A 10,704-nucleotide genomic window follows, 5' to 3' on the forward strand; every position below is an offset into this window, starting at 1 on the left:
TTTGGTTCTGTTTACATATAGTAAGAAACTCAGCAGATCAACCAGTAAGAAAAAATAATATTCATACAATGATCAGATTCCATTCTTCTCACCAATACAGCCATAATCATTCTGCTCACAACACGACATAACGATATATAAGATGCGATTTGTTTCAGAAGACAGCATTAAAGACTGAAGTCTTTCGTGTAACCTAAGAAACATCGCGAACAATGCGACGAACAGACATGAAATTGGATGTCAAACTGTTCCCATTCCTTGGATTTTACTTCTTTTAAAAAAAAAATTAAACAGTTACCTTTTCGAAGTTTTAAAAGATTCCAAAATCTCGAACAAGTACGTTATCCCGGTTTATCGTGTGTTTCAATCTGTTTTGACCCGATCTGGGCTTGATAGTTGGTTGTTTGGACCGAGCTATATTCCTCCTGTTTGCTATTTCCAAGAAAAGAGATGTGAATAAGTAATATGATCTTTTTCATCCAAGTACATGCCTTTGTTATCTGTGAGACTAATTTTCGACAAACTGGCCAATATACATCAGTGTGCTGAATATTTTGGTGGTTTGTGGTTTGCGTATTACAAACCAATATTGCCGAAATTTCAACAAACCCAATATACAAGATTAGTTTGAACTTCTACATGGTTTAAAAAGCATTCAAAGTTTCAGTCCTTGTCAGTTCCTATAGTAGGGTACTTGAGAGGAAAGGAGTCAGAAACAGACCTTTTTTTTTTGTTGAAACAAGACTTTTCTTATTTAAAGTAACGTTTTTCACACGGTTGGCATGATTTGCTTCACTAAAAGCATTTCCAACCCACACCATTTTTATCTCCATAAAAATTGGACTATTCCAAAAATGAATATATATATATATATATATATATATATATAATATATATATATATATATATATATTACTTTAAATAGAATAGGATTGAAGTGAAACTTATTACTCAATTATACTATGGAATTACTTTATTTTAAAATTAAATTATGGAGTAGTACATTTGATATGTTCTAATTAAGTGTTAGTTTTATATTGTGTTAGATGAACTATCACCATGCAGGGACCAGACAACCTCACCAACGTGCCCACTTGTGTCTACTGCTGAATTTTCTTGTTGTTTTGGATCAGCAATTTGTGTTTTTTTCTGCTGTCGATTTTGTCAGATTCTGAAATAGTTCAGAGAAAACATATGTTATATATTATATATTTTTAAATTCTATACGTTCTGGGGTTTTCACTTAGACTACAGATAAAAAAACTTAAATCGTCCCATGGAACATGTCAGACTTATCGTCTTCTTTGCATGCGTCCTAATGTTTGTTCCATTAAAAGCCTTAGCTCAGGCAGATACCTATCAGTTTGCTCCAAGCTTCAACTGTTTAGACCGAGGCAACTTCACGGCCAACAGCACTTTTGCCGGAAACCTCAACCGCCTTGTCTCCTCTCTCTCCTCAGTAACATCCCCTGAAGCTTATGGCTTCTACAACCTCTCCTCTGGAGAATCCTCTGGAGAAAGAGCTTATGCAATTGGTCTGTGTAGAAGAGACATCCTAAAAGACGACTGTCTCAGCTGCATCCAGACAGCAGCACGAAATCTCACCAAACAGTGTCCTCAGGAAAAACAAGCTTTTATGTGGTACACGCACTGTATGTTTCGTTACTCGAACATGACAATCTATGGACGAAAAGAGACGTACCCAACTCTGGATTTTATTGTGGGTGAAACGATATCATCAAACGAAGATGAGTTCAAGCGTCTGCGAAGAGGGCTATTGGATAGGCTCAAAGGGATAGCAGCGGCTGGTGGGCCAAATAGGAAATACGCTCAAGGGAACAGTTCTTCTTCGACAGGGTACAGTAATAAATTCTATGGAAGTGCGCAGTGTTCGCCCGATTTGTCTGAACAGGATTGTGATAACTGTCTAGATTTTGGGTTTGAGCTTATCCGAAGTTGTTGTGATGATAAGATTGGGTTTATGTGGTATTGTCCTAGTTGTAACTTCCGGTTCGATACCTGGAGATTCTATGAGCTTGACGCCGACCTAGAGCCTGATCCACTTGCTACAAAAACTAAGAGAACAGGTAAGTACAAATTCTTGTGTATTCTGCTGCAGATCTTTGTCCCCCTAGTTGCGAAAGTTTTTGTTCTTTATGATTAGGAGCACCTTCGATCGTACTCTAATTTTAATTTTAAAAATGGAATTTGAAGTATTCTTCTATATTTTCCACTTTTTAATAAGGTAAAAAAATGAAAAAAAACATTAGGATAGTCGTTCCAATAGTTCTTGGAACATGGAGTAATGAAGCAATGTAGTAGTTGTTTGACAAAAAAAAAATGAAGCAGTGGACATAATTTTTACTCATTACTCCATTTCACTCTATTTTAGTTTAGAACTGGAATAAAAAGTCGACACCAATATGAAATTACTCAATTTTAAAGGAAAAATCAGAGTAATACATTAGAGATCCCTAAGACAATGAATGTTATATTGCAGGATTTAAAGTTGTTATTGCGATAGTCGTTCCAATAGTTCTTGTTGCTTTATTTGCAATTTTGCTATGCTTGGTCTTGAAGTGGAAGAAAAACAAGTCAGGAGATACCGTCGAAGGTAACGTATCGTCAATATTCTCCTTCTTGTTACGGTTATGCTGTTGAAAAGTAAAAATCTTGTTCCTGATAACTTCTGTCTGCATACTCAGTTCTTGGGAATCCGGCTTTGTCGGGATCAGTTGCCGATGATGATTTCTTGAAAACAGATTCGTTGATGGTTGACTTTGAAGATCTAAAGGCCGCAACAAATAACTTTTCTTCTGAAAACGAACTTGGACGTGGTGGGTTTGGTTCAGTTTATAAGGTAAGTTTCTTTAACCAAACTTCTTAACGGTAACTTTAGTTAGGCTGCTTGAGAGATTTATAAACTTTGGGATTATGTGTATTCTCAGGGTGTGTTCTCTCATGGGCAAGAAATCGCAGTGAAAAGATTGTCGGGTACTTCTGGACAAGGAGACACTGAATTCAAGAACGAAATCTTAGTACTTGCAAAGCTTCAACATAGGAACTTGGTTAGGCTTTTGGGTTTCTGCATACATGGACAAGAAAGACTACTTGTTTATGAGTTGATCAAGAACGCTAGTCTTGACCATTTCATCTTTGGTAATTTTTCTCCTCCTTTGCTCCATATGAGCCGTACCATTTTTTCTGCTCTGTTTTGATCTTTGCGCCATTGCAGATCCGGAGAAGCGTCAACTTTTGGATTGGGGAATACGATACAAAATGATTAGCGGAGTTGCTAGAGCACTTGTTTATCTTCATGAAGACTCTTGTTTCCGGACAATTCACCGTGATCTTAAAGCTAGCAACATTCTTTTGGACCAAGAACTGAATCCAAAAATTGCTGATTTGGGCTAGCTAAACTCTTTGACACAGGCCAAACCATGACACAGCGATTCACAAACAGAATTGCAGGAACTTAGTAAGTAAACTCATCTTACTAAAAGAATTTAAGCAAAGAATATTTATAGAGCATTTGCATTTTTTAAATGGTTTTTAGAATGTTTTAAATAACAATAGTTGATTATATAATAAATAGTATAATGCTTTGTCTAAGCTCTACCAAACATAACTTGATTAAATCCAAGTACAAACCGTTATAAATGGTTTTGTTTAATTTTTTCTTGGTAGCGGGTATATGGCTCCAGAATATGCCATGTACGGACAATTCTCGGTTAAAACAGACGTTTTCAGCTTTGGTGTATTAGTCATTGAGATCATTACAGGTAAGAGAAACAACAATTGTGGATCTGAAGATGCGGAAAATCTTCTTGCGTGGGTAAGTATACAAAACCTAACTGGTATTACCTAATTTTCGCTATTTTCTTAGTCTTGTTAAATATTGAGTCTTTTTCATTCTATTTTTTCCTTCTCAGGTTTGGAGATGTTGGAGAGAAGGAAATATACAAAGCATGATAGATCTGAGTTTAAACAGGGGATCAAGAAAGGAGATCTTGAGGTGCATACACATTGGTCTGTTATGTGTTCAAGAGAGTGCAGCGACTAGACCAACAATGGCTTCGGTTGCTCTAATGCTCAACAGCGATTCGTTTACTCTCCCGACACCTACAAGGCCTGCGTTTGTGTTAGAGAAAGTGATGCCTCCGAATGTTTTTTCTTCGACTGAAGAGTTACAAATGTCGTCGAATGATGTCACTGTTTCTGAGTTATCTCCTCGCTAGAGAGGTGATGCAATCTGTAAATGTTTTTGATTATTCTCTTTAAACCTTTTTATGGGGGGGGGGGGGGGGGGGGGAGGGGGGAAATTAGGTATTCATAGGTTTACATTCAGGTTTGATAGATAAATTAAGGAAATTAGCTTATTCATAGGTTTTCATTCAGGTTTGATTAATAAACTAAGAAACCCCCACAAGTTATTTGGTTTGAGGCGGTTGGAAGTTCAAACTCTTCCTTAAATACCATGTAGCATGGGTTGGTAGAGTGGACAACTGATTACGTGAATGGTTGAAACACGCGGTTAAAAGTTCAAATGAGGGAGAAACAGACTGATTTACGAACCCTCTAAAGAAACATGACGTTTACTAATTACAACTCCATGTTTATGTTACCGATCGGTATAATTTTTATAAATAATTTTCAATTACAGTAACCTGTTGTATGTATTGGTATTTCCTCTAGTTCGACGATTTTAAGCTTATTTCGAAACACAAAGTACAACGATTTTCGAACAGACTTTAAATGTATCGAAGGTGCACTTGTGAACATCACACTTTCTGAACACCATATGTTTATGTTGGCAGCGTGAGAAATCAATCACGTGCAGATTTAAAAGTACGGCGAATGATACAAGTTTTTGGAAATGAATTAATCGAAATGCGATGAAAAATTCATGGAATATGGAACACCACATTTTGCTTGTCTGCTCGGTCCGTGATAGTCGTTTTAAAAATCGGTACGTGAAGAAGTTTATAAATATACAAGAAGAAAGGGGAACGAAAAGAAAGAAAAAAGTGGGGGGGGGAGACATGAAAGGAGTAACAAACACCTTTGAAGATGTAAGCAAGAGCTTATAGATGTCACCAGTGCCTTGACTAGAGATGTTGATATGGGTAAACCTAGCCAGTTTAGACCAACCTTATTTAATACACACCCCATTTAAAATTTATACTAGACCTTGATCCGCCCGACCGGGCCGGGTATTTATTTTCTGTTTTTAGTTTTTTTTTATATTAAATGATGAATTTGTAATATTTACACATAAATCCAGATTGAAAATTAATTTTTGCAGTTATAATAAAAATTAAAAGCTTAATAAAATATTATGATATAAAATTTAAATTTCTTAATTAAAATAATATAGAGGTGGGTCATATTTTTTTTCCAATTCCAAAATTTTAACATCCCAAATAAAATAAATTTATAAATATATAAAAGTATAAATATATTTGGAACTATTATTTCTATCAAAATAAATTTGTTAAAGAAAAATAATTTAGTGTTGTTGTTGTTTATTTCTAGAGCTTGATCCGTGACGGTATAAATATTTGCTTTCGTTTAAATTTTTTATTTGTACTAATGGTATAATATATATATATATATATATGTAAATTAAAAAATGTATTACATAATTATTAATAGAACATTTTAAAACATAACAATTTCATTTATTACGTGGAATAATTATATTTTGTGATTTTTGACGTCTATTATATCACAATGTATCATATAAACAAAACCAATATTTATAACTAATTAGATTTATATTATGAAACCATTATACTAATAATATATGAATAAATTATTTTTATATTTTATTTATATGTTATATAAATTGGTTATGATGTATGATTTTTATTTTATTATTTATACTAATAAATGTTAAAAAATATTTAATATGTTAAAACGAAGCATATTGGGAAATCTATTTTTGTAAAAATTTGATTAACAAAATCTATTATTTTCAATTAAGAAAATGCATTAAATGCTTAAATCTATTATTTAAATTGAAAAAAAAAGACAAACATAATTAAATATAGGTTCAATAAAGACAACTACAATTAAGGAAAATGCATTTATAAATCAGAAAAGACAACTATAATTAAGGAAATTAATTTATTACTTCAGTGGCATTCTAATGTAAATAACTTTAAAAATTTAGGGGCATTTTTTAAAGTGTACTTCTCTTTTAATAATATAGATAAGATCCATATAAGATTAGACCTATTAGGGCTACTCATTTAGAACCCATAAAATTTACATGTACTCATTTAAATTCACTTAGACCCATTTAAATCAGATTCTTTTTTTTATTAGTTATGTTTGTAAATAATTTTACATAAATAATTTCCCTTTTAAACTTTATGAACTCGAAATAAATTATTTTTCAAAACCGTAAAATCGAGTTTTCTCGTAAAAATGCAATCGAGTTTTCCCACCAAAACCATAAAATCAAATTTTCCCGCCAAAAAGGCAAATTGAGTTTTTCTACCAAAATCATAACCATAAAATCGAGTTTCCCGCCAAAACCGTAAAATCGAGTTTTCCCGCCAAAAACAAAATCAAGTTTTCCCGCCAAAACCGTAAAATCGAGTTTTCCCGCCAAAAAGACAAATTGAGTTTTCCCGCCAAAATCGTAAAATCGAGTTTTCCTGCAAAAAAAAAAGCAAATTGAGTTTTTCCGCCAAAACCGTAAAATAGAGTTTTCCCGCCAAAACCGTAAAATCAAGTTTTCTCGCAAAAAAAACCGTAAAATCGAGTTTTCCCGCCAAAACCGTAAAATCGAATTTTCACGCCAAAAGGCAAATTGAGTTTTCCCGCCAAAACCGTAAAATCGAGTTTCCGCCAAAACCATAAAATCGAGTTTTCCCGCCAAAAACGCCATCGAGTTTTCCCGCCAAAAACGCAAACGAGTATATCACTCTTGATTTACTTTGAATACAACCGCCAAATTTTTTTCGCCGAAACATTAAAATCAGAAATTTTCCGCATAAACCAAAAAATCAAATTTTATGTTAAATTACAACAAAAAACATAAACTGGTTAAACGAATCCCCATTTATTTTAGTAAAAACCCATTTAATAAATGGGTTTTAAACGGGTTACCCATTTTTTTAACGCTGATTTATTATGATATTACAATTATTATGAACATTATATAGATCATTCGACAACCGAAAACACTACATGTCTTATGAAGATCTACGCCTAACTGCATCATCTGAGCCGTTCTATGAAGATCCACGCCTGACCAGATTTACTTGCACCATGTTGAAGATCTCTTGTAATCCTTCATTCCATAATCGCATAGTTGACTGTAATCCTTCTTTCCATAATCTGCATAGTTGCCTAACAAATCGCGTTTTCTCCGGGACTTGAAACCTGGATTTGAGTAAATCTGCAATAAATTGTATAGTCTGAGAGTCGAACCCCAGACCTGGGTGTAGAAGCCTTTAGACCTTAACCATTAGGCTAAGGTGCTTCCACAAAGGGTTACCCATTTAATAAATGGGTTTTAAACGGATTACCCATTTAAAATCCGACAAACTAAATGGGTTTAAACGGACATTTATTTCTTTTTAAACCCATTAAGAACCGTGCGTTTGAACCCATTTTAACATCACTTGCCTTACAAAGTTGGTGATGCAGTCATTGATGCAAAATTTCATCAGTCGTTAATACAGAAGATATGCGGAGTAGATGTACGGGAAAAGGGTCTTTTTCAACCCGAACAATTTCAGTCGTGCCAAATACTACCTAAACTATTGATCAGTGCTAAATACGACCCCAACTCAATTATAATTCAAAAATACTACCTAGACTTCTTAAAATGTGCCAAAATCTACCTGAACAACTAATCAGTGCTAAATACGACCCCAACTCAATTATAATTCAAAAATACTGCCTAACTTCTTAAAACGTGCCAAAATCTAAATTGACCGTAAAATAAGTTAGTCAACCGTTAAAAAAACAAAACAACTTCGTTTTGGTTTAATCTTTTTTTTAAAAGATATATGTTCATTATGGGATTCGAATCCGTGCATTGATACACTTTAAAAGAGACACTCTAATCACTGAACTAAAGTAAATTTTTGATATATACTTCTTCATATTCTCTAAACAAAACTTTGGTGATAATTGTTTCTTATTTTTATGAATACATTAACATATTTTTTTAACTACCATATATTTAATATACTTATATTATACTAAAATATAAATATAATAAAATATTTTAAATTGCACAAATTAAATATAATTAAAATTTTGAAACTATTTATAAAGTTTTCTTATATAAATTATTGTAATTTTAAAATTTATTATATTACTCCATTACTACAAATATATTATATTAATTTGTAAAAATAAAAAATTACCATTCAAATATTTAAAATTACAAATAATTTATATAAGAAAAATTTATAAATAGTTTCAAAATTTTAAGTATATTTAATTTTGTATCATTTCAAATATTTTATTATTTATATTTTAGTATAATATAAGTGTATTAAAGATATGATAATTATAAATTTTTTTAATATATTTATAGAAATGAGAAAAAATTATCACCAAAATTTTATTTGGAGAAGATGAAGAAATATAGTAGTATATATACTTTCGAATTCGTAATAACATATCAAACATTTACTTTAGTTCAGTAGTTAGTGTCTATTTTAAAGTTTATCAATGCACGAATTCGAATCCTAGAATGAATATGTTTTTTTTAAAAAGGATTAAACCAAAACGTCGTCGTTTTGTTTTCTAACGGTTGACTATCTTATATTACGGTTAATGTAGATTTTGGCACGTTTTAAAAAGTTTAGATAGTATTTTGGATTATAATTGTGTTGAGGTCGTATTTGGCACTGATCAATTGTCAGGTAGTATTTGGCACGATCGTAATTGTTCGGATTGAAAAAGGCCTTTTTCCCGTAGATGTACCATGTGGATTGCAAGAAAACGAATTGGCAAAGGACAAACAGGTGGTTTGTGTCTTTACGTAATCTCTGACATAGGTGATATCAGACAGTGTTCCAAGAAACATGCGGAATGGTAGGATTAAATCCAGGTTTGGAATGGTAGGATTATTTAATAATTTAAAAAATGTATGCCAAGACATATACATTTACAAAAATATAAATCAATTTTTTATTTTTATAAAAGTATGTAAATAAACAGAAAAATAAATACATGAAATTATCCTTTTTCAAACACTCTTTCCATTTATTAGTTTGAGATAATTTTTATAATATTAATTTGTAATCAGTTAAATAATAAATTATATAATTATTTATTAAAGATATCAAAACTTTAATCAATCTTATTAAATGGTTTACTAAAGCTAAAGTTTAGCCTAAAATCATGGAAAATATGAAAAATAATCAAATTCATTTTCAAATAATAATAATATAGATTTTATAGGTAATATTTTTAAAAAAAATATCTAACGAGAATACAAATAATAAAATTATTGGTGTGATTTCTGTGTTTGACTTTAATTTTATTCTCTATGCTTGACTTTAACTGAAAAACAAGATATTAAAAATTATTGATGTGATTTCAGTTAGATTCATTTTTTTTTTCAAATCCTGACCGAAAGTTTTTGGGTCACAGGATAGTTCGACCGGTTCAAATCTGGTTTAATATATTTTAATCATTTAATTTTAAAATGATATTAGTAAAATAATACAAAATGTAAATAGAAACAAATTTTACACATAAAATATTATAATATAAACTAATTTTATGTTCATATGATTGTTTAAAGATTTTTGATAGTTTTGTGTTTTTATCATTTTATTAATTTTGAAATCAAATTTGGCTAAGTGGTCAAACCAGTTATTGGACCCTATTTTATATAACTGGTTCATGATCAAATCCGGTTCAACTATCGGATAGGTCTAGTTTTAAAAACACTGTTAGAGAGGGCTGGGCAAAAAATCCGAATTCGAAAAACTGAACTAAATCCGACCCGAAAAAGTAGCACTGAACCCGAACCAAAACTTATTAAATATCTGGACGGGTTCAAAATTTTGGTATTTATAGAACTGAAACCAAACACGACCCGAACCAAAATATTTTGGGTACCCGAATGTATCCTAAATAGATATATATATATTAGTTATTTTTAGATTTAATGTATATTAAAAATATCCAAAATATATAAGATACCTTTTATTTTTCCAAAATACTTGAAAATATATACAAATAATCAAAAAGTAAATGTCCAAAATAGTTAAACTATACTCAAAACACCAAAAATACTTAAGCAATCTATTGATTCTTTATCCAAATGTTCAAACCAAACTAATTTATACGTTGAGTTTAGATATTTTAACATTTCTTATTCAAATTTATTTATAATATATTATTTCATTTATAGATTTTGAGAAATTTAAAGTATATAATGAATTTTAAAATTTTAAAAATAATTTAAGTGGGTTATCCGAACCCGAAAAGATCAGAACCGAATCCGAACCAAAATTTAGAAATATCTCAATTGGATTAAAATATTTGACCCCGAAAACCAGAAACCTGAATGATCCGAACCGAATCCAAACAGATATCCGAATGTCCACCCCTAGTTAGAATTAAACACAGAGAATAATTACAGTTTTCTATTATTTGTTTTTGTTTTTCATATATAAAAAGGAGAAAAAACAAACAAAAGAAAAACAACATTTTAGAGGT

The 10,704-nt window shown here is 31.2% G+C and overlaps 1 pseudogene; it reads left to right on the plus strand.

The window, feature by feature from the left end:
- Nucleotides 1-1,276: 1,276 nt before the first annotated feature.
- Nucleotides 1,277-4,276, plus strand: LOC130505859 (cysteine-rich receptor-like protein kinase 29; annotated as a pseudogene).
- Nucleotides 4,277-10,704: the final 6,428 nt, after the last annotated feature.

The sequence above is a fragment of the Raphanus sativus genome, unplaced genomic scaffold (genome assembly GCF_000801105.2).
Source record: "Raphanus sativus cultivar WK10039 unplaced genomic scaffold, ASM80110v3 Scaffold2640, whole genome shotgun sequence".
In the NCBI taxonomy this organism is placed as follows: Eukaryota; Viridiplantae; Streptophyta; class Magnoliopsida; order Brassicales; family Brassicaceae; genus Raphanus; species Raphanus sativus.